Source organism: Euphorbia lathyris, chromosome 1 (assembly GCF_963576675.1).
Source record: "Euphorbia lathyris chromosome 1, ddEupLath1.1, whole genome shotgun sequence".
Lineage (NCBI taxonomy): Eukaryota > Viridiplantae > Streptophyta > Magnoliopsida > Malpighiales > Euphorbiaceae > Euphorbia > Euphorbia lathyris.
Genome location: NC_088910.1, coordinates 132525108 through 132546778, shown reverse-complemented (window position 1 = coordinate 132546778; position 21671 = coordinate 132525108). Strand labels below are relative to the sequence as shown.

Here is a 21671-nt window from a genome sequence, read left to right as displayed (position 1 = left end):
TACGGGAGAAAGGGGCGCCCAGTATGGAATATATGCTTAGTTTTTGCATGGGATGACGGGTGCGATCATACCAGCACTAATGCACCGGATCCCATCAGAACTTCGAAGGTAAACGTGCTTGGCCGAGAGTAGTACTAAGATGGGTGACCTCTTGGGAAGTCCTCGTGTTGCACCCCCAAACTTTTTTGCAACGTGCATTTTTTAATTATTTAATTTTTTTTTCACCATGGCGTGCACGTTTTCGAGGCGGGGGTCAGCATTTGGGGTCCGGGGGCTTGTGCATGCACGTGAAGGATGAGCATACGGGAGAAAGGGGCGCCCAGTATGGAATATATGCTTAGTTTTTGCATGGGATGACGGGTGCGATCATACCAGCACTAATGCACCGGATCCCATCAGAACTCTGAAGTGAAACGTGCTTGGGCGAGAGTAGTACTAAGATGGGTGACCTCTTGGGAAGTCCTCGGGTTGCACCCCCTAACTTTTTTGCAACGTGCATTTTTTATTTATTTAATTTTTTTTTTCACCATGGCGTGCACGTTTTCGAGGCGGGGGTCAGTGTTTGGGGTCCGGGGGCTTGTGCATGCACGTGAAGGATGAGCATACGGGAGAAAGGGGCGCCCAATATGGAATATATGCTTAGTTTTTGCATGGGATGACGGGTGCGATCATACCAGCACTAATGCACCGGATCCCATCAGAACTCCGAAGTGAAACGTGCTTGGGCGAGAGTAGTACTAAGATGGGTGACCTCTTGGGAAGTCCTCGTGTTGCACCCCCAAACTTTTTTGCAACGTGCATTTTTTAATTATTTAATTTTTTTTTTCACCATGGCGTGCACGTTTTCGAGGCGGGGGTCAGTGTTTGGGGTCCGGGGGCTTGTGCATGCACGTGAAGGATGAGCATACGGGAGAAAGGGGCACCCAGTATGGAATATATGCTTAGTTTTTGCATGGGATGACGGGTGCGATCATACCAGCACTAATGCACCGGATCCCATCAGAACTCCGAAGTTAAACGTGCTTGGGCGAGAGCAGTACTAAGATGGGTGACCTCTTGGGAAGTCCTCGTGTTGCACCCCCAAACTTTTTTGCAACGTGCATTTTTTAATTATTTAATTTTTTTTTCACCATGGCGTGCACGTTTTCTAGGCGGGCCCAAACTTTTTTGCAACGTGCATTTTTTAATTATTTAATTTTTTTTTCACCATGGCGTGCACGTTTTCGAGGCGGGGTCAGCGTTTGGGGTCCGGGGGCTTGTGCATGCACGTGAAGGATGAGCATACGGGAGAAAGGGGCGCCCAGTATGGAATATATGCTTAGTTTTTGCATGGGATGACGGGTGCGATCATACCAGCACTAATGCATCGGATCCCATCAGAACCCCGAAGTTAAACGTGCTTGGGCGAGAGTAGTACCAAGATGGGTGACCTCCTGGGAAGTCCTCGGGTTGCACCCCCAAACTTTTTTGCAACGTGCATTTTTTAATTATTTAATTTTTTTTTTTCACCATGGCGTGCACGTTTTCGAGGCGGGGGTCAGTGTTTGGGGTCCGGGGGCTTGTGCATGCACGTGAAGGATGAGCATACGGGAGAAAGGGGCGCCCAGTATGGAATATATGCTTAGTTTTTGCATGGGATGATGGGTGCGATCATACCAGCACTAATGCACCGGATCCCATCAGAACTTCGAAGTGAAACGTGCTTGGGCGAGAGTAGTACTAAGATGGGTGACCTCTTGGGAAGTCCTCGTGTTGCACCCCCAAACTTTTTTGCAATGTGCATTTTTTAATTATTTAATTTTTTTTTCACCATGGCGTGCACGTTTACGAGGCGGGGGTCAGCGTTTGGGGTCCGGGGGCTTGTGCATGCACGTGAAGGATGAGCATACGGGAGAAAGGGGCGCCCAGTATGGAATATATGCTTAGTTTTTGCATGGGATGACGGGTGCGATCATACCAGCACTAATGCACCGGATCCCATCAGAACCCCGAAGTTAAACGTGCTTGGGCGAGAGTAGTACTAAGATGGGTGACCTCTTGGGAAGTCCTCGGGTTGCACCCCCAAACTTTTTTGCAACGTGCATTTTTTAATTATTTAATTTTTTTTTCACCATGGCGTGCACGTTTTCGAGGCGGGGGTCAGTGTTTGGGGTCCGGGGGCTTGTGCATGCACGTGAAGGATGAGCATACGGGAGAAAGGGGCGCCCAGTATGGAATATATGCTTAGTTTTTGCATGGGATGACGGGTGCGATCATACCAGCACTAATGCACCGGATCCCATCAGAACTTCGAAGGTAAACGTGCTTGGCCGAGAGTAGTACTAAGATGGGTGACCTCTTGGGAAGTCCTCGTGTTGCACCCCCAAACTTTTTTGCAACGTGCATTTTTTAATTTTTTAATTTTTTTTTCACCATGGCGTGCACGTTTTCGAGGCGGGGGTCAGCATTTGGGGTCCGGGGGCTTGTGCATGCACGTGAAGGATGAGCATACGGGAGAAAGGGGCGCCCAGTATGGAATATATGCTTAGTTTTTGCATGGGATGACGGGTGCGATCATACCAGCACTAATGCACCGGATCCCATCAGAACTCTGAAGTGAAACGTGCTTGGGCGAGAGTAGTACTAAGATGGGTGACCTCTTGGGAAGTCCTCGGGTTGCACCCCCTAACTTTTTTGCAACGTGCATTTTTTATTTATTTAATTTTTTTTTTCACCATGGCGTGCACGTTTTCGAGGCGGGGGTCAGTGTTTGGGGTCCGGGGGCTTGTGCATGCACGTGAAGGATGAGCATACGGGAGAAAGGGGCGCCCAATATGGAATATATGCTTAGTTTTTGCATGGGATGACGGGTGCGATCATACCAGCACTAATGCACCGGATCCCATCAGAACTCCGAAGTGAAACGTGCTTGGGCGAGAGTAGTACTAAGATGGGTGACCTCTTGGGAAGTCCTCGTGTTGCACCCCCAAACTTTTTTGCAACGTGCATTTTTTAATTATTTAATTTTTTTTTTCACCATGGCGTGCACGTTTTCGAGGCGGGGGGTCAGTGTTTGGGGTCCGGGGGCTTGTGCATGCACGTGAAGGATGAGCATACGGGAGAAAGGGGCACCCAGTATGGAATATATGCTTAGTTTTTGCATGGGATGACGGGTGCGATCATACCAGCACTAATGCACCGGATCCCATCAGAACTCCGAAGTTAAACGTGCTTGGGCGAGAGCAGTACTAAGATGGGTGACCTCTTGGGAAGTCCTCGTGTTGCACCCCCAAACTTTTTTGCAACGTGCATTTTTTAATTATTTAATTTTTTTTTCACCATGGCGTGCACGTTTTCTAGGCGGGCCCAAACTTTTTTGCAACGTGCATTTTTTAATTATTTAATTTTTTTTTCACCATGGCGTGCACGTTTTCGAGGCGGGGTCAGCGTTTGGGGTCCGGGGGCTTGTGCATGCACGTGAAGGATGAGTATACGGGAGAAAGGGGCGCCCAGTATGGAATGTATGCTTAGTTTTTGCATGGGATGACGGGTGCGATCATACCAGCACTAATGCACCGGATCCCATCAGAACCCCGAAGTTAAACGTGCTTGGGCGAGAGTAGTACTAAGATGGGTGACCTCTTGGGAAGTCCTCGGGTTGCACCCCCAAACTTTTTTGCAACGTGCATTTTTTAATTATTTAATTTTTTTTTTTCACCATGGCGTGCACGTTTTCGAGGCGGGGGTCAGTGTTTGGGGTCCGGGGGCTTGTGCATGCACGTGAAGGATGAGCATACGGGAGAAAGGGGCGCCCAGTATGGAATATATGCTTAGTTTTTGCATGGGATGACGGGTGCGATCATACCAGCACTAATGCATCGGATCCCATCAGAACTCCGAACTTAAACGTGCTTGGGCGAGAGTAGTACTAAGATGGGTGACCTCTTGGGAAGTCCTCGGGTTGCACCCCCAAACTTTTTTGCAACGTGCATTTTTTAATTATTTAATTTTTTTTTTTCACCATGGCGTGCACGTTTTCGAGGCGGGGGTCAGTGTTTGGGTCCGGGGGCTTGTGCATGCACGTGAAGGATGAGCATACGGGAGAAAGGGGCGCCCAGTATGGAATATATGCTTAGTTTTTGCATGGGATGACGGGTGCGATCATACCAGCACTAATGCACCGGATCCCATAAGAACCCCGAAGTTAAACGTGCTTGGGCGAGAGTAGTACTAAGATGGGTGACCTCTTGGGAAGTCCTCGGGTTGCACCCCCAAACTTTTTTGCAACGTGCATTTTTTAATTATTTAATTTTTTTTTTTCACCATGGCGTGCACGTTTTCGAGGCGGGGGTCAGTGTTTGGGGTCCGGGGGCTTGTGCATGCACGTGAAGGATGAGCATACGGGAGAAAGGGGCGCCCAGTATGGAATATATGCTTAGTTTTTGCATGGGATGATGGGTGCGATCATACCAGCACTAATGCACCGGATCCCATCAGAACTTCGAAGTGAAACGTGCTTGGGCGAGAGTAGTACTAAGATGGGTGACCTCTTGGGAAGTCCTCGTGTTGCACCCCCAAACTTTTTTGCAACGTGCATTTTTTAATTATTTAATTTTTTTTTCACCATGGCGTGCACGTTTACGAGGCGGGGGTCAGCGTTTGGGGTCCGGGGGCTTGTGCATGCACGTGAAGGATGAGCATACGGGAGAAAGGGGCGCCCAGTATGGAATATATGCTTAGTTTTTGCATGGGATGACGGGTGCGATCATACCAGCACTAATGCACCGGATCCCATCAGAACCCCGAAGTTAAACGTGCTTGGGCGAGAGTAGTACTAAGATGGGTGACCTCTTGGGAAGTCCTCGGGTTGCACCCCCAAACTTTTTTGCAACGTGCATTTTTTAATTATTTAATTTTTTTTTTCACCATGGCGTGCACGTTTTCGAGGCGGGGGTCAGTGTTTGGGGTCCGGGGGCTTGTGCATGCACGTGAAGGATGAGCATACGGGAGAAAGGGGCGCCCAGTATGGAATATATGCTTAGTTTTTGCATGGGATGACGGGTGCGATCATACCAGCACTAATGCACCGGATCCTATCAGAACTTCGAAGGTAAACGTGCTTGGGCGAGAGTAGTACTAAGATGGGTGACCTCTTGGGAAGTCCTCGTGTTGCACCCCCAAACTTTTTTGCAACGTGCATTTTTTAATTATTTAATTTTTTTTTCACCATGGCGTGCACGTTTTCGAGGCGGGGGTCAGCGTTTGGGGTCCGGGGGCTTGTGCATGCACGTGAAGGATGAGCATACGGGAGAAAGGGGCGCCCAGTATGGAATATATGCTTAGTTTTTGCATGGGATGACGGGTGCGATCATACCAGCACTAATGCACCGGATCCCATCAGAACTCTGAAGTGAAACGTGCTTGGGCGAGAGTAGTACTAAGATGGGTGACCTCTTGGGAAGTCCTCGGGTTGCACCCCCTAACTTTTTTGCAACGTGCATTTTTTATTTATTTAATTTTTTTTTTCACCATGGCGTGCACGTTTTCGAGGCGGGGGTCAGTGTTTGGGGTCCGGGGGCTTGTGCATGCACGTGAAGGATGAGCATACGGGAGAAAGGGGCGCCCAATATGGAATATATGCTTAGTTTTTGCATGGGATGACGGGTGCGATCATACCAGCACTAATGCACCGGATCCCATCAGAACTCCGAAGTGAAACGTGCTTGGGCGAGAGTAGTACTAAGATGGGTGACCTCTTGGGAAGTCCTCGTGTTGCACCCCCAAACTTTTTTGCAACGTGCATTTTTTAATTATTTAATTTTTTTTTCACCATGGCGTGCACGTTTTCGAGGCGGGCCCAAACTTTTTTGCAACGTGCATTTTTTAATTATTTAATTTTTTTTTTCACCATGGCGTGCACGTTTTCGAGGCGGGGGTCAGTGTTTGGGGTCCGGGGGCTTGTGCATGCACGTGAAGGATGAGCATACGGGAGAAAGGGGCACCCAGTATGGAATATATGCTTAGTTTTTGCATGGGATGATGGGTGCGATCATACCAGCACTAATGCACCGGATCCCATCAGAACTCCGAAGTTAAACGTGCTTGGGCGAGAGTAGTACTAAGATGGGTGACCTCTTGGGAAGTCCTCGTGTTGCACCCCCAAACTTTTTTGCAACGTGCATTTTTTAATTATTTAATTTTTTTTTCACCATGGCGTGCACGTTTTCGAGGCGGGCCCAAACTTTTTTGCAACGTGCATTTTTTAATTATTTAATTTTTTTTTTCACCATGGCGTGCACGTTTTCGAGGCGGGGGTCAGTGTTTGGGGTCCGGGGGCTTGTGCATGCACGTGAAGGATGAGCATACGGGAGAAAGGGGCACCCAGTATGGAATATATGCTTAGTTTTTGCATGGGATGACGGGTGCGATCATACCAGCACTAATGCACCGGATCCCATCAGAACTCCGAAGTTAAACGTGCTTGGGCGAGAGTAGTACTAAGATGGGTGACCTCTTGGGAAGTCCTCGTGTTGCACCCCCAAACTTTTTTGCAACGTGCATTTTTTAATTATTTAATTTTTTTTTCACCATGGCGTGCACGTTTTCTAGGCGGGCCCAAACTTTTTTGCAACGTGCATTTTTTAATGATTTAATTTTTTTTTCACCATGGCGTGCACGTTTTCGAGGCGGGGTCAGCGTTTGGGGTCCGGGGGCTTGTGCATGCACGTGAAGGATGAGCATACGGGAGAAAGGGGCGCCCAGTATGGAATATATGCTTAGTTTTTGCATGGGATGACGGGTGCGATCATACCAGCACTAATGCACCGGATCCCATCAGAACCCCGAAGTTAAACGTGCTTGGGCGAGAGTAGTACCAAGATGGGTGACCTCTTGGGAAGTCCTCGGGTTGCACCCCCAAACTTTTTTGCAACGTGCATTTTTTAATTATTTAATTTTTTTTTTTCACCATGGCGTGCACGTTTTCGAGGCGGGGGTCAGTGTTTGGGGTCCGGGGGCTTGTGCATGCACGTGAAGGATGAGCATACGGGAGAAAGGGGCGCCCAGTATGGAATATATGCTTAGTTTTTGCATGGGATGATGGGTGCGATCATACCAGCACTAATGCACCGGATCCCATCAGAACTTCGAAGTGAAACGTGCTTGGGCGAGAGTAGTACTAAGATGGGTGACCTCTTGGGAAGTCCTCGTGTTGCACCCCCAAACTTTTTTGCAATGTGCATTTTTTAATTATTTAATTTTTTTTTCACCATGGCGTGCACGTTTACGAGGCGGGGGTCAGCGTTTGGGGTCCGGGGGCTTGTGCATGCACGTGAAGGATGAGCATACGGGAGAAAGGGGCGCCCAGTATGGAATATATGCTTAGTTTTTGCATGGGATGACGGGTGCGATCATACCAGCACTAATGCACCGGATCCCATCAGAACCCCGAAGTTAAACGTGCTTGGGCGAGAGTAGTACTAAGATGGGTGACCTCTTGGGAAGTCCTCGGGTTGCACCCCCAAACTTTTTTGCAACGTGCATTTTTTAATTATTTAATTTTTTTTTTCACCATGGCGTGCACGTTTTCGAGGCGGGGGTCAGTGTTTGGGGTCCGGGGGCTTGTGCATGCACGTGAAGGATGAGCATACGGGAGAAAGGGGCGCCCAGTATGGAATATATGCTTAGTTTTTGCATGGGATGACGGGTGCGATCATACCAGCACTAATGCACCGGATCCCATCAGAACTTCGAAGGTAAACGTGCTTGGCCGAGAGTAGTACTAAGATGGGTGACCTCTTGGGAAGTCCTCGTGTTGCACCCCCAAACTTTTTTGCAACGTGCATTTTTTAATTATTTAATTTTTTTTTCACCATGGCGTGCACGTTTTCGAGGCGGGGGTCAGCATTTGGGGTCCGGGGGCTTGTGCATGCACGTGAAGGATGAGCATACGGGAGAAAGGGGCGCCCAGTATGGAATATATGCTTAGTTTTTGCATGGGATGACGGGTGCGATCATACCAGCACTAATGCACCGGATCCCATCAGAACTCTGAAGTGAAACGTGCTTGGGCGAGAGTAGTACTAAGATGGGTGACCTCTTGGGAAGTCCTCGGGTTGCACCCCCTAACTTTTTTGCAACGTGCATTTTTTATTTATTTAATTTTTTTTTTCACCATGGCGTGCACGTTTTCGAGGCGGGGGTCAGTGTTTGGGGTCCGGGGGCTTGTGCATGCACGTGAAGGATGAGCATACGGGAGAAAGGGGCGCCCAATATGGAATATATGCTTAGTTTTTGCATGGGATGACGGGTGCGATCATACCAGCACTAATGCACCGGATCCCATCAGAACTCCGAAGTGAAACGTGCTTGGGCGAGAGTAGTACTAAGATGGGTGACCTCTTGGGAAGTCCTCGTGTTGCACCCCCAAACTTTTTTGCAACGTGCATTTTTTAATTATTTAATTTTTTTTTTCACCATGGCGTGCACGTTTTCGAGGCGGGGGTCAGTGTTTGGGGTCCGGGGGCTTGTGCATGCACGTGAAGGATGAGCATACGGGAGAAAGGGGCACCCAGTATGGAATATATGCTTAGTTTTTGCATGGGATGACGGGTGCGATCATACCAGCACTAATGCACCGGATCCCATCAGAACTCCGAAGTTAAACGTGCTTGGGCGAGAGCAGTACTAAGATGGGTGACCTCTTTGGAAGTCCTCGTGTTGCACCCCCAAACTTTTTTGCAACGTGCATTTTTTAATTATTTAATTTTTTTTTCACCATGGCGTGAACGTTTTCTAGGCGGGCCCAAACTTTTTTGCAACGTGCATTTTTTAATTATTTAATTTTTTTTTCACCATGGCGTGCACGTTTTCGAGGCGGGGTCAGCGTTTGGGGTCCGGGGGCTTGTGCATGCACGTGAAGGATGAGTATACGGGAGAAAGGGGCGCCCAGTATGGAATGTATGCTTAGTTTTTGCATGGGATGACGGGTGCGATCATACCAGCACTAATGCACCGGATCCCATCAGAACCCCGAAGTTAAACGTGCTTGGGCGAGAGTAGTACTAAGATGGGTGACCTCTTGGGAAGTCCTCGGGTTGCACCCCCAAACTTTTTTGCAACGTGCATTTTTTAATTATTTAATTTTTTTTTTTCACCATGGCGTGCACGTTTTCGAGGCGGGGGTCAGTGTTTGGGGTCCGGGGGCTTGTGCATGCACGTGAAGGATGAGCATACGGGAGAAAGGGGCGCCCAGTATGGAATATATGCTTAGTTTTTGCATGGGATGACGGGTGCGATCATACCAGCACTAATGCATCGGATCCCATCAGAACTCCGAACTTAAACGTGCTTGGGCGAGAGTAGTACTAAGATGGGTGACCTCTTGGGAAGTCCTCGTGTTGCACCCCCAAACTTTTTTGCAACGTGCATTTTTTAATTATTTAATTTTTTTTTCACCATGGCGTGCACGTTTACGAGGCGGGGGTCAGCGTTTGGGGTCCGGGGGCTTGTGCATGCACTTGAAGGATGAGCATACGGGAGAAAGGGGCGCCCAGTATGGAATATATGCTTAGTTTTTGCATGGGATGACGGGTGCGATCATACCAGCACTAATGCACCGGATCCCATCAGAACCCCGAAGTTAAACGTGCTTGGGCGAGAGTAGTACTAAGATGGGTGACCTCTTGGGAAGTCCTCGGGTTGCACCCCCAAACTTTTTTGCAACGTGCATTTTTTAATTATTTAATTTTTTTTTTCACCATGGCGTGCACGTTTTCGAGGCGGGGGTCAGTGTTTGGGTCCGGGGGCTTGTGCATGCACGTGAAGGATGAGCATACGGGAGAAAGGGGCGCCCAGTATGGAATATATGCTTAGTTTTTGCATGGGATGACGGGTGCGATCATACCAGCACTAATGCACCGGATCCCATCAGAACTTCGAAGTTAAACGTGCTTGGACGAGAGTAGTACTAAGATGGGTGACCTCTTGGGAAGTCCTCGTGTTGCACCCCCAAACTTTTTTGCAACGTGCATTTTTTAATTATTTAATTTTTTTTTCACCATGGCGTGCACGTTTTCGAGGCGGGGGTCAGCGTTTGGGGTCCGGGGGCTTGTGCATGCACGTGAAGGATGAGCATACGGGAGAAAGGGGCGCCCAGTATGGAATATATGCTTAGTTTTTGCATGGGATGACGGGTGCGATCATACCAGCACTAATGCACCGGATCCCATCAGAACTCTGAAGTGAAACGTGCTTGGGCGAGAGTAGTACTAAGATGGGTGACCTCTTGGGAAGTCCTCGGGTTGCACCCCCAAACTTTTTTGCAACGTGCATTTTTTAATTATTTAATTTTTTTTTCACCATGGCGTGCACGTTTTCGAGGCGGGGGTCAGCGTTTGGGGTCCGGGGGCTTGTGCATGCACGTGAAGGATGAGCATACGGGAGAAAGGGGCGCCCAGTATGGAATATATGCTTAGTTTTTGCATGGGATGACGGGTGCGATCATACCAGCACTAATGCACCGGATCCCATCAGAACCCCGAAGTTAGACGTGCTTGGGCGAGAGTAGTACTAAGATGGGTGACCTCTTGGGAAGTCCTCGGGTTGCACCCCCAAACTTTTTTGCAACGTGCATTTTTTAATTATTTAATTTTTTTTTTCACCATGGCGTGCACGTTTTCGAGGCGGGGGTCAGTGTTTGGGGTCCGGGGGCTTGTGCATGCACGTGAAGGATGAGCATACGGGAGAAAGGGGCGCCCAGTATGGAATATATGCTTAGTTTTTGCATGGGATGACGGGTGCGATCATACCAGCACTAATGCACCGGATCCCATCAGAACCCCGAAGTTAGACGTGCTTGGGCGAGAGTAGTACTAAGATGGGTGACCTCTTGGGAAGTCCTCGGGTTGCACCCCCAAACTTTTTTGCAACGTGCATTTTTTAATTATTTAATTTTTTTTTTCACCATGGCGTGCACGTTTTCGAGGCGGGGGTCAGTGTTTGGGGTCCGGGGGCTTGTGCATGCACGTGAAGGATGAGCATACGGGAGAAAGGGGCGCCCAGTATGGAATATATGCTTAGTTTTTGCATGGGATGACGGGTGCGATCATACCAGCACTAATGCACCGGATCCCATCAGAACTTCGAAGTCAAACGTGCTTGGGCGAGAGTAGTACTTAGATGGGTGACCTCTTGGGAAGTCCTCGTGTTGCACCCCCAAACTTTTTTGCAACGTGCATTTTTTAATTATTTAATTTTTTTTTCACCATGGCGTGCACGTTTTCGAGGCGGGGGTCAGTGTTTGGGGTCCGGGGGCTTGTGCATGCACGTGAAGGATGAGCATACGGGAGAAAGGGGCGCCCAGTATGGAATATATGCTTAGTTTTTGCATGGGATGATGGGTGCGATCATACCAGCACTAATGCACCGGATCCCATCAGAACTTCGAAGTGAAACGTGCTTGGGCGAGAGTAGTACTAAGATGGGTGACCTCTTGGGAAGTCCTCGTGTTGCACCCCCAAACTTTTTTGCAATGTGCATTTTTTAATTATTTAATTTTTTTTTCACCATGGCGTGCACGTTTACGAGGCGGGGGTCAGCGTTTGGGGTCCGGGGGCTTGTGCATGCACGTGAAGGATGAGCATACGGGAGAAAGGGGCGCCCAGTATGGAATATATGCTTAGTTTTTGCATGGGATGACGGGTGCGATCATACCAGCACTAATGCACCGGATCCCATCAGAACCCCGAAGTTAAACGTGCTTGGGCGAGAGTAGTACTAAGATGGGTGACCTCTTGGGAAGTCCTCGGGTTGCACCCCCAAACTTTTTTGCAACGTGCATTTTTTAATTATTTAATTTTTTTTTTCACCATGGCGTGCACGTTTTCGAGGCGGGGGTCAGTGTTTGGGGTCCGGGGGCTTGTGCATGCACGTGAAGGATGAGCATACGGGAGAAAGGGGCGCCCAGTATGGAATATATGCTTAGTTTTTGCATGGGATGACGGGTGCGATCATACCAGCACTAATGCACCGGATCCCATCAGAACTTCGAAGGTAAACGTGCTTGGCCGAGAGTAGTACTAAGATGGGTGACCTCTTGGGAAGTCCTCGTGTTGCACCCCCAAACTTTTTTGCAACGTGCATTTTTTAATTATTTAATTTTTTTTTCACCATGGCGTGCACGTTTTCGAGGCGGGGGTCAGCATTTGGGGTCCGGGGGCTTGTGCATGCACGTGAAGGATGAGCATACGGGAGAAAGGGGCGCCCAGTATGGAATATATGCTTAGTTTTTGCATGGGATGACGGGTGCGATCATACCAGCACTAATGCACCGGATCCCATCAGAACTCTGAAGTGAAACGTGCTTGGGCGAGAGTAGTACTAAGATGGGTGACCTCTTGGGAAGTCCTCGGGTTGCACCCCCTAACTTTTTTGCAACGTGCATTTTTTATTTATTTAATTTTTTTTTTCACCATGGCGTGCACGTTTTCGAGGCGGGGGTCAGTGTTTGGGGTCCGGGGGCTTGTGCATGCACGTGAAGGATGAGCATACGGGAGAAAGGGGCGCCCAATATGGAATATATGCTTAGTTTTTGCATGGGATGACGGGTGCGATCATACCAGCACTAATGCACCGGATCCCATCAGAACTCCGAAGTGAAACGTGCTTGGGCGAGAGTAGTACTAAGATGGGTGACCTCTTGGGAAGTCCTCGTGTTGCACCCCCAAACTTTTTTGCAACGTGCATTTTTTAATTATTTAATTTTTTTTTTCACCATGGCGTGCACGTTTTCGAGGCGGGGGTCAGTGTTTGGGGTCCGGGGGCTTGTGCATGCACGTGAAGGATGAGCATACGGGAGAAAGGGGCACCCAGTATGGAATATATGCTTAGTTTTTGCATGGGATGACGGGTGCGATCATACCAGCACTAATGCACCGGATCCCATCAGAACTCCGAAGTTAAACGTGCTTGGGCGAGAGCAGTACTAAGATGGGTGACCTCTTTGGAAGTCCTCGTGTTGCACCCCCAAACTTTTTTGCAACGTGCATTTTTTAATTATTTAATTTTTTTTTCACCATGGCGTGAACGTTTTCTAGGCGGGCCCAAACTTTTTTGCAACGTGCATTTTTTAATTATTTAATTTTTTTTTCACCATGGCGTGCACGTTTTCGAGGCGGGGTCAGCGTTTGGGGTCCGGGGGCTTGTGCATGCACGTGAAGGATGAGTATACGGGAGAAAGGGGCGCCCAGTATGGAATGTATGCTTAGTTTTTGCATGGGATGACGGGTGCGATCATACCAGCACTAATGCACCGGATCCCATCAGAACCCCGAAGTTAAACGTGCTTGGGCGAGAGTAGTACTAAGATGGGTGACCTCTTGGGAAGTCCTCGGGTTGCACCCCCAAACTTTTTTGCAACGTGCATTTTTTAATTATTTAATTTTTTTTTTTCACCATGGCGTGCACGTTTTCGAGGCGGGGGTCAGTGTTTGGGGTCCGGGGGCTTGTGCATGCACGTGAAGGATGAGCATACGGGAGAAAGGGGCGCCCAGTATGGAATATATGCTTAGTTTTTGCATGGGATGACGGGTGCGATCATACCAGCACTAATGCATCGGATCCCATCAGAACTCCGAACTTAAACGTGCTTGGGCGAGAGTAGTACTAAGATGGGTGACCTCTTGGGAAGTCCTCGTGTTGCACCCCCAAACTTTTTTGCAACGTGCATTTTTTAATTATTTAATTTTTTTTTCACCATGGCGTGCACGTTTACGAGGCGGGGGTCAGCGTTTGGGGTCCGGGGGCTTGTGCATGCACTTGAAGGATGAGCATACGGGAGAAAGGGGCGCCCAGTATGGAATATATGCTTAGTTTTTGCATGGGATGACGGGTGCGATCATACCAGCACTAATGCACCGGATCCCATCAGAACCCCGAAGTTAAACGTGCTTGGGCGAGAGTAGTACTAAGATGGGTGACCTCTTGGGAAGTCCTCGGGTTGCACCCCCAAACTTTTTTGCAACGTGCATTTTTTAATTATTTAATTTTTTTTTTCACCATGGCGTGCACGTTTTCGAGGCGGGGGTCAGTGTTTGGGTCCGGGGGCTTGTGCATGCACGTGAAGGATGAGCATACGGGAGAAAGGGGCGCCCAGTATGGAATATATGCTTAGTTTTTGCATGGGATGACGGGTGCGATCATACCAGCACTAATGCACCGGATCCCATCAGAACTTCGAAGTTAAACGTGCTTGGACGAGAGTAGTACTAAGATGGGTGACCTCTTGGGAAGTCCTCGTGTTGCACCCCCAAACTTTTTTGCAACGTGCATTTTTTAATTATTTAATTTTTTTTTCACCATGGCGTGCACGTTTTCGAGGCGGGGGTCAGCGTTTGGGGTCCGGGGGCTTGTGCATGCACGTGAAGGATGAGCATACGGGAGAAAGGGGCGCCCAGTATGGAATATATGCTTAGTTTTTGCATGGGATGACGGGTGCGATCATACCAGCACTAATGCACCGGATCCCATCAGAACTCTGAAGTGAAACGTGCTTGGGCGAGAGTAGTACTAAGATGGGTGACCTCTTGGGAAGTCCTCGGGTTGCACCCCCAAACTTTTTTGCAACGTGCATTTTTTAATTATTTAATTTTTTTTTCACCATGGCGTGCACGTTTTCGAGGCGGGGGTCAGCGTTTGGGGTCCGGGGGCTTGTGCATGCACGTGAAGGATGAGCATACGGGAGAAAGGGGCGCCCAGTATGGAATATATGCTTAGTTTTTGCATGGGATGACGGGTGCGATCATACCAGCACTAATGCACCGGATCCCATCAGAACCCCGAAGTTAGACGTGCTTGGGCGAGAGTAGTACTAAGATGGGTGACCTCTTGGGAAGTCCTCGGGTTGCACCCCCAAACTTTTTTGCAACGTGCATTTTTTAATTATTTAATTTTTTTTTTCACCATGGCGTGCACGTTTTCGAGGCGGGGGTCAGTGTTTGGGGTCCGGGGGCTTGTGCATGCACGTGAAGGATGAGCATACGGGAGAAAGGGGCGCCCAGTATGGAATATATGCTTAGTTTTTGCATGGGATGACGGGTGCGATCATACCAGCACTAATGCACCGGATCCCATCAGAACCCCGAAGTTAGACGTGCTTGGGCGAGAGTAGTACTAAGATGGGTGACCTCTTGGGAAGTCCTCGGGTTGCACCCCCAAACTTTTTTGCAACGTGCATTTTTTAATTATTTAATTTTTTTTTTCACCATGGCGTGCACGTTTTCGAGGCGGGGGTCAGTGTTTGGGGTCCGGGGGCTTGTGCATGCACGTGAAGGATGAGCATACGGGAGAAAGGGGCGCCCAGTATGGAATATATGCTTAGTTTTTGCATGGGATGACGGGTGCGATCATACCAGCACTAATGCACCGGATCCCATCAGAACTTCGAAGTCAAACGTGCTTGGGCGAGAGTAGTACTTAGATGGGTGACCTCTTGGGAAGTCCTCGTGTTGCACCCCCAAACTTTTTTGCAACGTGCATTTTTTAATTATTTAATTTTTTTTTCACCATGGCGTGCACGTTTACGAGGCGGGGGTCAGCGTTTGGGGTCCGGGGGCTTGTGCATGCACGTGAAGGATGAGCATACGGGAGAAAGGGGCGCCCAGTATGGAATATATGCTTAGTTTTTGCATGGGATGACGGGTGCGATCATACCAGCACTAATGCACCGGATCCCATCAGAACCCCGAAGTTAGACGTGCTTGGGCGAGAGTAGTACTAAGATGGGTGACCTCTTGGGAAGTCCTCGGGTTGCACCCCCAAACTTTTTTGCAACGTACATTTTTTAATTATTTAATTTTTTTTTCACCATGGCGTGCACGTTTTCGAGGCGGGGGTCAGTGTTTGGGGTCCGGGGGCTTGTGCATGCACGTGAAGGATGAGCATACGGGAGAAAGGGGCGCCCAGTATGGAATATATGCTTAGTTTTTGCATGGGATGACGGGTGCGATCATACCAGCGCTAATGCACCGGATCCCATCAGAACTTCGAAGTTAAACGTGCTTGGGCGAGAGTAGTACTTAGATGGGTGACCTCTTGGGAAGTCCTCGTGTTGCACCCCCAAACTTTTTTGCAACGTGCATTTTTTAATTATTTAATTTTTTTTTCACCATGGCGTGCACGTTTACGAGGCGGGGGTCAGCGTTTGGGGTCCGGGGGCTTGTGCATGCACGTGAAGGATGAGCATACGGGAGAAAGGGGCGCCCAGTATGGAATATATGCTTAGTTTTTGCATGGGATGACGGGTGCGATCATACCAGCACTAATGCACCGGATCCCATTAGATCCCCGAAGTTAAACGTGCTTGGGCGAGAGTAGTACTAAGATGGGTGACCTCTTGGGAAGTCCTCCGGTTGCACCCCCAAACTTTTTTGCAACGTGCATTTTTTAATTATTTAATTTTTTTTTTCACCATGGCGTGCACGTTTTCGAGGCGGGGGTCAGTGTTTGGGGTCCGGGGGCTTGTGCATGCACGTGAAGGATGAGCATACGGGAGAAAGGGGCGCCCAGTATGGAATATTTGCTTAGTTTTTGCATGGGATGACGGGTGCGATCATACCAGCACTAATGCACCGGATCCCATCAGAACTTCGAAGTTAAACGTGCTTGGGCGAGAGTAGTACTAAGATGGGTGACCTCTTGGGAAGTCCTCGTGTTGCACCCCCAAACTTTTTTGCAACGTGCATTTTTTAATTATTTAATTTTTTTTTCACCATGGCGTGCACGTTTTTTAGGCGGGGGTCAGCGTTTGGGGTCCGGGGGCTTGTGCATGCACGTGAAGGATGAGCATACGGGAGAAAGGGGTGCCCAGTATGGAATATATGCTTAGTTTTTGCATGGGATGACGGGTGCGATCATACCAGCACTAATGCACCGGATCCCATCAGAACCCCGAAGTTAAACGTGCTTGGGCAAGAGTAGTACTAAGATGGGTGACCTCTTGGGAAGTCCTCGGGTTGCACCCCCAAACTTTTTTGCAACGTGCATTTTTTAATTATTTAATTTTTTTTTTTCACCATGGCGTGCACGTTTACGAGGCGGGGGTCAGTGTTTGGGGTCCGGGGGCTTGTGCATGCACGTGAAGGATGAGCATACGGGAGAAAGGGGCGCCCAGTATGGAATATATGCTTAGTTTTTGCATGGGATGACGGGTGCGATCATACCAGCACTAATGCACCGGATCCCATCAGAACTTCGAAGTTAAACGTGTTTGGGCGAGAGTAGTACTAAGATGGGTGACCTCTTGGGAAGTCCTCGTGTTGCACCCCCAAACTTTTTTGCAACGTGCATTTTTTAATTATTTAATTTTTTTTTCACCATGGCGTGCATGTTTTCGAGGCGGGGGTCAGCGTTTGAGGTCCGGGGGCTTGTGCATGCACGTGAAGGATGAGCATACGGGACAAAGGGGCGCCCAGTATGGAATATATGCTTAGTTTTTGCATGGGATGACGGGTGCGATCATACCAGCACTAATGCACCGGATCCCATCAGAACCCCGAAGTTAAACGTGCTTGGGCGAGAGTAGTACTAAGATGGGTGACCTCTTGGGAATTCCTCGGGTTGCACCCCCAAACTTTTTTGCAACGTGCATTTTTTAATTATTTAATTTATTTTTTTCACCATGGCGTGCACGTTTACGAGGCGGGGGTCAGTGTTTGGGGTCCGGGGGCTTGTGCATGCACGTGAAGGATGAGCATACGGGAGAAAGGGGCGCCCAGTATGGAATATATGCTTAGTTTTTGCATGGGATGACGGGTGCGATCATACCAGCACTAATGCACCGGATCCCATCAAAACTCCGAAGTTAAACGTCCTTTGGCGAGAGTAGTACTAAGATGGGTGACCTCTTGGGAAGTCCTCGTGTTGCACCCCCAAACTTTTTTGCAACGTGCATTTTTTAATTATTTAATTTTTTTTTCACCATGGCGTGCACGTTTTCGAGGCGGGCCCAAACTTTTTTGCAACGTGCATTTTAATTATTTAATTTTTTTTTTCACCATGGCGTGCACGTTTTCGAGGCGGGGGTCAGTGTTTGGGGTCCGGGGGCTTGTGCATGCACGTGAAGGATGAGCATACGGGAGAAAGGGGCACCCAGTATGGAATATATGCTTAGTTTTTGCATGGGATGACGGGTGCGATCATACCAGCACTAATGCACCGGATCCCATCAGAAGTCCGAAGTTAAACGTGCTTGGGCGAGAGTAGTACTAAGATGGGTGACCTCTTGGGAAGTCCTCGTGTTGCACCACCAAAATTTTTGCAACGTGTATTTTTTAATTATTTAATTTTTTTTTCACCATGGCGTGCACGTTTTCGAGGCGGGCCCAAACTTTTTTGCAACGTGCATTTTTTAATTATTTTATTTTTTTTTTCACCATGGCGTGCACGTTTTCGAGGCGGGAGTCAGTGTTTGGGGTCCGGGGGCTTGTGCATGCACGTGAAGGATGATCATACGGGAGAAAGGGGCGCCCAGTATGGAATATATGCTTAGTTTTTGCATGGGATGACGGGTGCGATCATACCAGCACTAATGCACCGGATCCCATCAGAACTCCGAAGTTAAACGTGCTTGGGCGAGAGTAGTACTAAGATGGGTGACCTCTTGGGAAGTCCTCGTGTTGCACCCCCAAACTTTTTTGCAACGTGCATTTTTTTATTATTTAATTTTTTTTTCACCATGGCGTGCACGTTTTCGAGGCGGGGGTCAGTGTTTGGTGTCCGGGGGCTTGTGCATGCACGTGAAGGATGAGCATACGGGAGAAAGGGGCGCCCAGTATGGAATATATGCTTAGTTTTTGCATGGGATGACGGGTGCGATCATACCAGCACTAATGCACCGGATCCCATCAGAACTCTGAAGTTAAACGTGCTTGGGCCAGAGTAGTACTAAGATGGGTGACCTTTTGGGAAGTTCTCGTGTTGCACCCCCAAACTTTTTTACAACGTGCATTTTTTAATTATTTAATTTTTTTTTCACCATGGCATGCACGTTTTCGAGGCGGGGGTCAGTGTTTGGGGTCCGGGGGCTTGTGCATGCACGTGAAGGATGAGCATACGGGAGAAAGGGGCGCCCAGTATGGAATATATGCTTAGTTTTTGCATGGCATGACGGGTGCGATCATACCAGCACTAATGCACCGGATCCCATCAGAACTCCGAAGTTAAACGTGCTTGGGCGAGAGTAGTACTAAGATGGGTGACCTCTTGGGAAGTCCTCGGGTTTACCCCCAAACTTTTTTGCAACGTGCATTTTTTAATTATTTAATTTTTTTTTTCACCATGGCGTGCACGTTTTCGAGGCGGGGGTCAGTGTTTGGGGTCCGGGGGCTTGTGCATGCACGTGAAGGATGAGCATACGGGAGAAAGGGGCACCCAGTATGGAATATATGCTTAGTTTTTGCATGGGATGACGGGTGCGATCATACCAGCACTAATGCACCGGATCCCATCAGAACTCCGAAGTTAAACGTGCTTGTGTGAGAGTAGTACTAAGATGGGTGACCTCTTGGGAAGTCCTCGTGTTGCACCCCCAAACTTTTTTGCAACGTGCATTTTTTAATTATTTAATTTTTTTTTCACCATGGCGTGCACGTTTTCGAGGCGGGGGTCAGTGTTTGGGGTCCGGGGGCTTGTGCATGCACGTGAAGGATGAGCATACGGGAGAAAGGGGCACCCAGTATGGAATATATGCTTAGTTTTTGCATGGGATGACGGGTGCGATCATACCAGCACTAATGCACCGGATCCCATCAGAACTCCGAAGTTAAACGTGCTTGGGCGAGAGTAGTACTAAGATGGGTGACCTCTTGGGAAGTCCTCGTGTTGCACCCCCAAACTTTTTTGCAACATGCATTTTTTAATTATTTAATTTTTTTTTCACCATGGCGTGCACGTTTTCGAGGCGGGCCCAAACTTTTTTGCAACGTGCATTTTTTAATTATTTAATTTTTTTTTCACCATGGCGTGCACGTTTTCGAGGCGGGGGTCAGTGTTTGGGGTTCGGGGGCTTATGCATGCACGTGAAGGATGAGCATACGGGAGAAAGGGGCGCCTAGTATGGAATATATGCTTACTTTTTGCATGGGATGACGGGTGCGATCATACCAGCAATAATGCACCGGATCCCATCAGAACTCTGAAGTGAAACGTGCTTGGGCGAGAGTAGTACTAAGATGGGTGACCTCTTGGGAAGTCCTCGGGTTGCACCCCCAAACTTTTTTGCAACGTGCATTTTTTAATTATTTAATTTTTTTTTTCACCATGGCGTGCACGTTTTCGAGGCGGGGGTCAGTGTTTGGGGTCCGGGGGCTTGTGCATGCACGTGAAGGATGAGCATACGGGAGAAAGGGGCGCCCAATATGGAATATATGCTTAGTTTTTGCATAGGATGACGGGTGCGATCATACCAGCACTAATGCACCGGATCCCATCAGAACTCCGAAGTGAAACGTGCTTGGGCGAGAGTAGTACTAAGATGGGTGACCTCTTGGGAACTCCTCGTGTTGCACACCCAAACTTTTTTGCAACGTGCATTTTTTAATTATTTAATTTTTTTTTCACCATGGCGTGCACGTTTTCGAGGCGGGCCCAAACTTTTTTGCAACGTGCATTTTTTAATTATTTAATTTTTTTTTCACCATGGCGTGCACGTTTTCGAGGCGGGGGTCAGTGTTTGGGGTCCGGGGGCTTGTGCATGCACGTGAAGGATGAGCATACGGGAGAAAGGGGCGCCCAGTATGGAATATATGCTTAGTTTTTGCATTGGATGACGGGTGCGATCATACCAGCACTAATGCACCGGATCCCATCAGAACTCCGAAGATAAACGTGCTTGGGCGAGAGTAGTACTAAGATGGGTGACCTCTTGGGAAGTCCTCGTGTTGCACCCCCAAACTTTTTTGCAACGTGCATTTTTTAATTATTTAATTTTTTTTTCACCATGGCATGCACGTTTTCGAGGCGGGGGTCAGTGTTTGGGGTCCGGGGGCTTGTGCATGCACGTGAAGGATGAGCATACGGGAGAAAGGGGTGCCCAGTATGGAATATATGCTTAGTTTTTGCATGGGATGACGGGTGCGATCATACCAGCACTAATGCACCGGATCCCATCAGAACCCCGAAGTTAAACGTGCTTGGGCAAGAGTAGTACTAAGATGGGTGACCTCTTGGGAAGTCCTCGGGTTGCACCCCCAAACTTTTTTGCAACGTGCATTTTTTAATTATTTAATCTTTTTTTTTCACCATGGCGTGCACGTTTACGAGGCGGGGGTCAGTGTTTGGGGTCCGAGGGCTTGTGCATGCACGTGAAGGATGAGCATACGGGAGAAAGGGGCGCCCAGTATGGAATATATGCTTAGTTTTTGCATGGGATGACGGGTGCGATCATACCAGCACTAATGCACCGGATCCCATCAGAACTTCGAAGTTAAACGTGTTTGGGCGAGAGTAGTACTAAGATGGGTGACCTCTTGGGAAGTCCTCGTGTTGCACCCCCAAACTTTTTTGCAACGTGCATTTTTTAATTATTTAATTTTTTTTTCACCATGGCGTGCATGTTTTCGAGGCGGGGGTCAGCGTTTGGGGTCCGGGGGCTTGTGCATGCACGTGAAGGATGAGCATACGGGAGAAAGGGGCGCCCA

At 48.7% G+C, this 21671-nt stretch overlaps 69 non-coding genes across 69 annotated transcripts; all 69 read left to right on the top strand.

The window, feature by feature from the left end:
• Positions 1–57: 57 nt before the first annotated feature.
• On the top strand, positions 58–176 carry LOC136215479 (5S ribosomal RNA). Its single transcript, XR_010682520.1, has one exon. It is a non-coding gene; the product is annotated as a 5S ribosomal RNA (ribosomal RNA).
• A 182-nt stretch (positions 177–358) lies between these two features.
• Positions 359–477, top strand: LOC136214859 (5S ribosomal RNA). Its single transcript, XR_010681925.1, has one exon. It is a non-coding gene; the product is annotated as a 5S ribosomal RNA (ribosomal RNA).
• Positions 478–660: 183 nt separating this feature from the next.
• On the top strand, positions 661–779 carry LOC136212066 (5S ribosomal RNA). The gene has a single exon (XR_010679241.1). It is a non-coding gene; the product is annotated as a 5S ribosomal RNA (ribosomal RNA).
• A 183-nt stretch (positions 780–962) lies between these two features.
• LOC136212016 (5S ribosomal RNA) lies at positions 963–1081 on the top strand. The gene has a single exon (XR_010679196.1). It is a non-coding gene; the product is annotated as a 5S ribosomal RNA (ribosomal RNA).
• Positions 1082–1339: 258 nt separating this feature from the next.
• On the top strand, positions 1340–1458 carry LOC136215465 (5S ribosomal RNA). Its single transcript, XR_010682506.1, has one exon. It is a non-coding gene; the product is annotated as a 5S ribosomal RNA (ribosomal RNA).
• A 184-nt stretch (positions 1459–1642) lies between these two features.
• Positions 1643–1761, top strand: LOC136214130 (5S ribosomal RNA). The gene has a single exon (XR_010681225.1). It is a non-coding gene; the product is annotated as a 5S ribosomal RNA (ribosomal RNA).
• Positions 1762–1943: 182 nt separating this feature from the next.
• LOC136214891 (5S ribosomal RNA) lies at positions 1944–2062 on the top strand. The gene has a single exon (XR_010681956.1). It is a non-coding gene; the product is annotated as a 5S ribosomal RNA (ribosomal RNA).
• Positions 2063–2244: 182 nt separating this feature from the next.
• On the top strand, positions 2245–2363 carry LOC136215478 (5S ribosomal RNA). Its single transcript, XR_010682519.1, has one exon. It is a non-coding gene; the product is annotated as a 5S ribosomal RNA (ribosomal RNA).
• Positions 2364–2545: 182 nt separating this feature from the next.
• Positions 2546–2664, top strand: LOC136214858 (5S ribosomal RNA). The gene has a single exon (XR_010681924.1). It is a non-coding gene; the product is annotated as a 5S ribosomal RNA (ribosomal RNA).
• A 183-nt stretch (positions 2665–2847) lies between these two features.
• LOC136212065 (5S ribosomal RNA) lies at positions 2848–2966 on the top strand. Its single transcript, XR_010679240.1, has one exon. It is a non-coding gene; the product is annotated as a 5S ribosomal RNA (ribosomal RNA).
• A 184-nt stretch (positions 2967–3150) lies between these two features.
• LOC136212015 (5S ribosomal RNA) lies at positions 3151–3269 on the top strand. Its single transcript, XR_010679195.1, has one exon. It is a non-coding gene; the product is annotated as a 5S ribosomal RNA (ribosomal RNA).
• A 258-nt stretch (positions 3270–3527) lies between these two features.
• LOC136214890 (5S ribosomal RNA) lies at positions 3528–3646 on the top strand. The gene has a single exon (XR_010681955.1). It is a non-coding gene; the product is annotated as a 5S ribosomal RNA (ribosomal RNA).
• Positions 3647–3830: 184 nt separating this feature from the next.
• Positions 3831–3949, top strand: LOC136215521 (5S ribosomal RNA). Its single transcript, XR_010682560.1, has one exon. It is a non-coding gene; the product is annotated as a 5S ribosomal RNA (ribosomal RNA).
• Positions 3950–4132: 183 nt separating this feature from the next.
• On the top strand, positions 4133–4251 carry LOC136215334 (5S ribosomal RNA). The gene has a single exon (XR_010682375.1). It is a non-coding gene; the product is annotated as a 5S ribosomal RNA (ribosomal RNA).
• Positions 4252–4435: 184 nt separating this feature from the next.
• LOC136214129 (5S ribosomal RNA) lies at positions 4436–4554 on the top strand. Its single transcript, XR_010681224.1, has one exon. It is a non-coding gene; the product is annotated as a 5S ribosomal RNA (ribosomal RNA).
• Positions 4555–4736: 182 nt separating this feature from the next.
• On the top strand, positions 4737–4855 carry LOC136214889 (5S ribosomal RNA). The gene has a single exon (XR_010681954.1). It is a non-coding gene; the product is annotated as a 5S ribosomal RNA (ribosomal RNA).
• A 183-nt stretch (positions 4856–5038) lies between these two features.
• LOC136215373 (5S ribosomal RNA) lies at positions 5039–5157 on the top strand. The gene has a single exon (XR_010682415.1). It is a non-coding gene; the product is annotated as a 5S ribosomal RNA (ribosomal RNA).
• Positions 5158–5339: 182 nt separating this feature from the next.
• Positions 5340–5458, top strand: LOC136214857 (5S ribosomal RNA). The gene has a single exon (XR_010681923.1). It is a non-coding gene; the product is annotated as a 5S ribosomal RNA (ribosomal RNA).
• A 183-nt stretch (positions 5459–5641) lies between these two features.
• LOC136212064 (5S ribosomal RNA) lies at positions 5642–5760 on the top strand. The gene has a single exon (XR_010679239.1). It is a non-coding gene; the product is annotated as a 5S ribosomal RNA (ribosomal RNA).
• A 260-nt stretch (positions 5761–6020) lies between these two features.
• Positions 6021–6139, top strand: LOC136211327 (5S ribosomal RNA). Its single transcript, XR_010678535.1, has one exon. It is a non-coding gene; the product is annotated as a 5S ribosomal RNA (ribosomal RNA).
• A 260-nt stretch (positions 6140–6399) lies between these two features.
• Positions 6400–6518, top strand: LOC136211326 (5S ribosomal RNA). Its single transcript, XR_010678534.1, has one exon. It is a non-coding gene; the product is annotated as a 5S ribosomal RNA (ribosomal RNA).
• Positions 6519–6776: 258 nt separating this feature from the next.
• On the top strand, positions 6777–6895 carry LOC136215107 (5S ribosomal RNA). The gene has a single exon (XR_010682158.1). It is a non-coding gene; the product is annotated as a 5S ribosomal RNA (ribosomal RNA).
• A 184-nt stretch (positions 6896–7079) lies between these two features.
• Positions 7080–7198, top strand: LOC136214126 (5S ribosomal RNA). Its single transcript, XR_010681223.1, has one exon. It is a non-coding gene; the product is annotated as a 5S ribosomal RNA (ribosomal RNA).
• A 182-nt stretch (positions 7199–7380) lies between these two features.
• On the top strand, positions 7381–7499 carry LOC136214888 (5S ribosomal RNA). The gene has a single exon (XR_010681953.1). It is a non-coding gene; the product is annotated as a 5S ribosomal RNA (ribosomal RNA).
• A 183-nt stretch (positions 7500–7682) lies between these two features.
• On the top strand, positions 7683–7801 carry LOC136215476 (5S ribosomal RNA). The gene has a single exon (XR_010682517.1). It is a non-coding gene; the product is annotated as a 5S ribosomal RNA (ribosomal RNA).
• Positions 7802–7983: 182 nt separating this feature from the next.
• On the top strand, positions 7984–8102 carry LOC136214855 (5S ribosomal RNA). The gene has a single exon (XR_010681922.1). It is a non-coding gene; the product is annotated as a 5S ribosomal RNA (ribosomal RNA).
• A 183-nt stretch (positions 8103–8285) lies between these two features.
• Positions 8286–8404, top strand: LOC136212063 (5S ribosomal RNA). Its single transcript, XR_010679238.1, has one exon. It is a non-coding gene; the product is annotated as a 5S ribosomal RNA (ribosomal RNA).
• A 183-nt stretch (positions 8405–8587) lies between these two features.
• Positions 8588–8706, top strand: LOC136213894 (5S ribosomal RNA). Its single transcript, XR_010680995.1, has one exon. It is a non-coding gene; the product is annotated as a 5S ribosomal RNA (ribosomal RNA).
• A 258-nt stretch (positions 8707–8964) lies between these two features.
• On the top strand, positions 8965–9083 carry LOC136214886 (5S ribosomal RNA). Its single transcript, XR_010681951.1, has one exon. It is a non-coding gene; the product is annotated as a 5S ribosomal RNA (ribosomal RNA).
• Positions 9084–9267: 184 nt separating this feature from the next.
• On the top strand, positions 9268–9386 carry LOC136215103 (5S ribosomal RNA). Its single transcript, XR_010682154.1, has one exon. It is a non-coding gene; the product is annotated as a 5S ribosomal RNA (ribosomal RNA).
• Positions 9387–9568: 182 nt separating this feature from the next.
• Positions 9569–9687, top strand: LOC136214885 (5S ribosomal RNA). The gene has a single exon (XR_010681950.1). It is a non-coding gene; the product is annotated as a 5S ribosomal RNA (ribosomal RNA).
• A 182-nt stretch (positions 9688–9869) lies between these two features.
• Positions 9870–9988, top strand: LOC136214249 (5S ribosomal RNA). Its single transcript, XR_010681345.1, has one exon. It is a non-coding gene; the product is annotated as a 5S ribosomal RNA (ribosomal RNA).
• A 182-nt stretch (positions 9989–10170) lies between these two features.
• LOC136214854 (5S ribosomal RNA) lies at positions 10171–10289 on the top strand. The gene has a single exon (XR_010681921.1). It is a non-coding gene; the product is annotated as a 5S ribosomal RNA (ribosomal RNA).
• A 182-nt stretch (positions 10290–10471) lies between these two features.
• On the top strand, positions 10472–10590 carry LOC136215596 (5S ribosomal RNA). The gene has a single exon (XR_010682633.1). It is a non-coding gene; the product is annotated as a 5S ribosomal RNA (ribosomal RNA).
• A 183-nt stretch (positions 10591–10773) lies between these two features.
• On the top strand, positions 10774–10892 carry LOC136215595 (5S ribosomal RNA). Its single transcript, XR_010682632.1, has one exon. It is a non-coding gene; the product is annotated as a 5S ribosomal RNA (ribosomal RNA).
• A 183-nt stretch (positions 10893–11075) lies between these two features.
• On the top strand, positions 11076–11194 carry LOC136214544 (5S ribosomal RNA). The gene has a single exon (XR_010681625.1). It is a non-coding gene; the product is annotated as a 5S ribosomal RNA (ribosomal RNA).
• A 182-nt stretch (positions 11195–11376) lies between these two features.
• On the top strand, positions 11377–11495 carry LOC136214125 (5S ribosomal RNA). Its single transcript, XR_010681222.1, has one exon. It is a non-coding gene; the product is annotated as a 5S ribosomal RNA (ribosomal RNA).
• Positions 11496–11677: 182 nt separating this feature from the next.
• On the top strand, positions 11678–11796 carry LOC136214884 (5S ribosomal RNA). Its single transcript, XR_010681949.1, has one exon. It is a non-coding gene; the product is annotated as a 5S ribosomal RNA (ribosomal RNA).
• A 183-nt stretch (positions 11797–11979) lies between these two features.
• LOC136215475 (5S ribosomal RNA) lies at positions 11980–12098 on the top strand. Its single transcript, XR_010682516.1, has one exon. It is a non-coding gene; the product is annotated as a 5S ribosomal RNA (ribosomal RNA).
• A 182-nt stretch (positions 12099–12280) lies between these two features.
• LOC136214853 (5S ribosomal RNA) lies at positions 12281–12399 on the top strand. Its single transcript, XR_010681920.1, has one exon. It is a non-coding gene; the product is annotated as a 5S ribosomal RNA (ribosomal RNA).
• Positions 12400–12582: 183 nt separating this feature from the next.
• Positions 12583–12701, top strand: LOC136212062 (5S ribosomal RNA). The gene has a single exon (XR_010679237.1). It is a non-coding gene; the product is annotated as a 5S ribosomal RNA (ribosomal RNA).
• Positions 12702–12884: 183 nt separating this feature from the next.
• On the top strand, positions 12885–13003 carry LOC136213893 (5S ribosomal RNA). The gene has a single exon (XR_010680994.1). It is a non-coding gene; the product is annotated as a 5S ribosomal RNA (ribosomal RNA).
• Positions 13004–13261: 258 nt separating this feature from the next.
• Positions 13262–13380, top strand: LOC136214882 (5S ribosomal RNA). The gene has a single exon (XR_010681948.1). It is a non-coding gene; the product is annotated as a 5S ribosomal RNA (ribosomal RNA).
• Positions 13381–13564: 184 nt separating this feature from the next.
• On the top strand, positions 13565–13683 carry LOC136215101 (5S ribosomal RNA). The gene has a single exon (XR_010682153.1). It is a non-coding gene; the product is annotated as a 5S ribosomal RNA (ribosomal RNA).
• A 182-nt stretch (positions 13684–13865) lies between these two features.
• LOC136214881 (5S ribosomal RNA) lies at positions 13866–13984 on the top strand. The gene has a single exon (XR_010681947.1). It is a non-coding gene; the product is annotated as a 5S ribosomal RNA (ribosomal RNA).
• Positions 13985–14166: 182 nt separating this feature from the next.
• LOC136214248 (5S ribosomal RNA) lies at positions 14167–14285 on the top strand. The gene has a single exon (XR_010681344.1). It is a non-coding gene; the product is annotated as a 5S ribosomal RNA (ribosomal RNA).
• Positions 14286–14467: 182 nt separating this feature from the next.
• Positions 14468–14586, top strand: LOC136214852 (5S ribosomal RNA). Its single transcript, XR_010681919.1, has one exon. It is a non-coding gene; the product is annotated as a 5S ribosomal RNA (ribosomal RNA).
• Positions 14587–14768: 182 nt separating this feature from the next.
• On the top strand, positions 14769–14887 carry LOC136215594 (5S ribosomal RNA). The gene has a single exon (XR_010682631.1). It is a non-coding gene; the product is annotated as a 5S ribosomal RNA (ribosomal RNA).
• Positions 14888–15070: 183 nt separating this feature from the next.
• Positions 15071–15189, top strand: LOC136215593 (5S ribosomal RNA). Its single transcript, XR_010682630.1, has one exon. It is a non-coding gene; the product is annotated as a 5S ribosomal RNA (ribosomal RNA).
• A 183-nt stretch (positions 15190–15372) lies between these two features.
• LOC136214543 (5S ribosomal RNA) lies at positions 15373–15491 on the top strand. The gene has a single exon (XR_010681624.1). It is a non-coding gene; the product is annotated as a 5S ribosomal RNA (ribosomal RNA).
• Positions 15492–15673: 182 nt separating this feature from the next.
• On the top strand, positions 15674–15792 carry LOC136215591 (5S ribosomal RNA). The gene has a single exon (XR_010682628.1). It is a non-coding gene; the product is annotated as a 5S ribosomal RNA (ribosomal RNA).
• Positions 15793–15974: 182 nt separating this feature from the next.
• Positions 15975–16093, top strand: LOC136214276 (5S ribosomal RNA). Its single transcript, XR_010681371.1, has one exon. It is a non-coding gene; the product is annotated as a 5S ribosomal RNA (ribosomal RNA).
• Positions 16094–16275: 182 nt separating this feature from the next.
• LOC136215724 (5S ribosomal RNA) lies at positions 16276–16394 on the top strand. The gene has a single exon (XR_010682756.1). It is a non-coding gene; the product is annotated as a 5S ribosomal RNA (ribosomal RNA).
• A 183-nt stretch (positions 16395–16577) lies between these two features.
• Positions 16578–16696, top strand: LOC136213288 (5S ribosomal RNA). The gene has a single exon (XR_010680408.1). It is a non-coding gene; the product is annotated as a 5S ribosomal RNA (ribosomal RNA).
• A 182-nt stretch (positions 16697–16878) lies between these two features.
• Positions 16879–16997, top strand: LOC136215513 (5S ribosomal RNA). The gene has a single exon (XR_010682553.1). It is a non-coding gene; the product is annotated as a 5S ribosomal RNA (ribosomal RNA).
• Positions 16998–17181: 184 nt separating this feature from the next.
• Positions 17182–17300, top strand: LOC136214439 (5S ribosomal RNA). Its single transcript, XR_010681524.1, has one exon. It is a non-coding gene; the product is annotated as a 5S ribosomal RNA (ribosomal RNA).
• A 182-nt stretch (positions 17301–17482) lies between these two features.
• Positions 17483–17601, top strand: LOC136215041 (5S ribosomal RNA). Its single transcript, XR_010682096.1, has one exon. It is a non-coding gene; the product is annotated as a 5S ribosomal RNA (ribosomal RNA).
• Positions 17602–17785: 184 nt separating this feature from the next.
• On the top strand, positions 17786–17904 carry LOC136215678 (5S ribosomal RNA). Its single transcript, XR_010682713.1, has one exon. It is a non-coding gene; the product is annotated as a 5S ribosomal RNA (ribosomal RNA).
• Positions 17905–18162: 258 nt separating this feature from the next.
• On the top strand, positions 18163–18281 carry LOC136215147 (5S ribosomal RNA). The gene has a single exon (XR_010682196.1). It is a non-coding gene; the product is annotated as a 5S ribosomal RNA (ribosomal RNA).
• Positions 18282–18540: 259 nt separating this feature from the next.
• LOC136211324 (5S ribosomal RNA) lies at positions 18541–18659 on the top strand. The gene has a single exon (XR_010678532.1). It is a non-coding gene; the product is annotated as a 5S ribosomal RNA (ribosomal RNA).
• Positions 18660–18841: 182 nt separating this feature from the next.
• LOC136215026 (5S ribosomal RNA) lies at positions 18842–18960 on the top strand. The gene has a single exon (XR_010682082.1). It is a non-coding gene; the product is annotated as a 5S ribosomal RNA (ribosomal RNA).
• A 182-nt stretch (positions 18961–19142) lies between these two features.
• LOC136215654 (5S ribosomal RNA) lies at positions 19143–19262 on the top strand. Its single transcript, XR_010682691.1, has one exon. It is a non-coding gene; the product is annotated as a 5S ribosomal RNA (ribosomal RNA).
• Positions 19263–19443: 181 nt separating this feature from the next.
• On the top strand, positions 19444–19562 carry LOC136215137 (5S ribosomal RNA). Its single transcript, XR_010682187.1, has one exon. It is a non-coding gene; the product is annotated as a 5S ribosomal RNA (ribosomal RNA).
• Positions 19563–19744: 182 nt separating this feature from the next.
• Positions 19745–19863, top strand: LOC136211323 (5S ribosomal RNA). The gene has a single exon (XR_010678531.1). It is a non-coding gene; the product is annotated as a 5S ribosomal RNA (ribosomal RNA).
• A 259-nt stretch (positions 19864–20122) lies between these two features.
• On the top strand, positions 20123–20241 carry LOC136215542 (5S ribosomal RNA). The gene has a single exon (XR_010682581.1). It is a non-coding gene; the product is annotated as a 5S ribosomal RNA (ribosomal RNA).
• A 183-nt stretch (positions 20242–20424) lies between these two features.
• Positions 20425–20543, top strand: LOC136214269 (5S ribosomal RNA). The gene has a single exon (XR_010681364.1). It is a non-coding gene; the product is annotated as a 5S ribosomal RNA (ribosomal RNA).
• A 259-nt stretch (positions 20544–20802) lies between these two features.
• LOC136212917 (5S ribosomal RNA) lies at positions 20803–20921 on the top strand. The gene has a single exon (XR_010680057.1). It is a non-coding gene; the product is annotated as a 5S ribosomal RNA (ribosomal RNA).
• Positions 20922–21103: 182 nt separating this feature from the next.
• Positions 21104–21222, top strand: LOC136215511 (5S ribosomal RNA). Its single transcript, XR_010682551.1, has one exon. It is a non-coding gene; the product is annotated as a 5S ribosomal RNA (ribosomal RNA).
• Positions 21223–21406: 184 nt separating this feature from the next.
• Positions 21407–21525, top strand: LOC136214438 (5S ribosomal RNA). The gene has a single exon (XR_010681523.1). It is a non-coding gene; the product is annotated as a 5S ribosomal RNA (ribosomal RNA).
• The last annotated feature ends 146 nt before the right edge of the window (positions 21526–21671 follow it).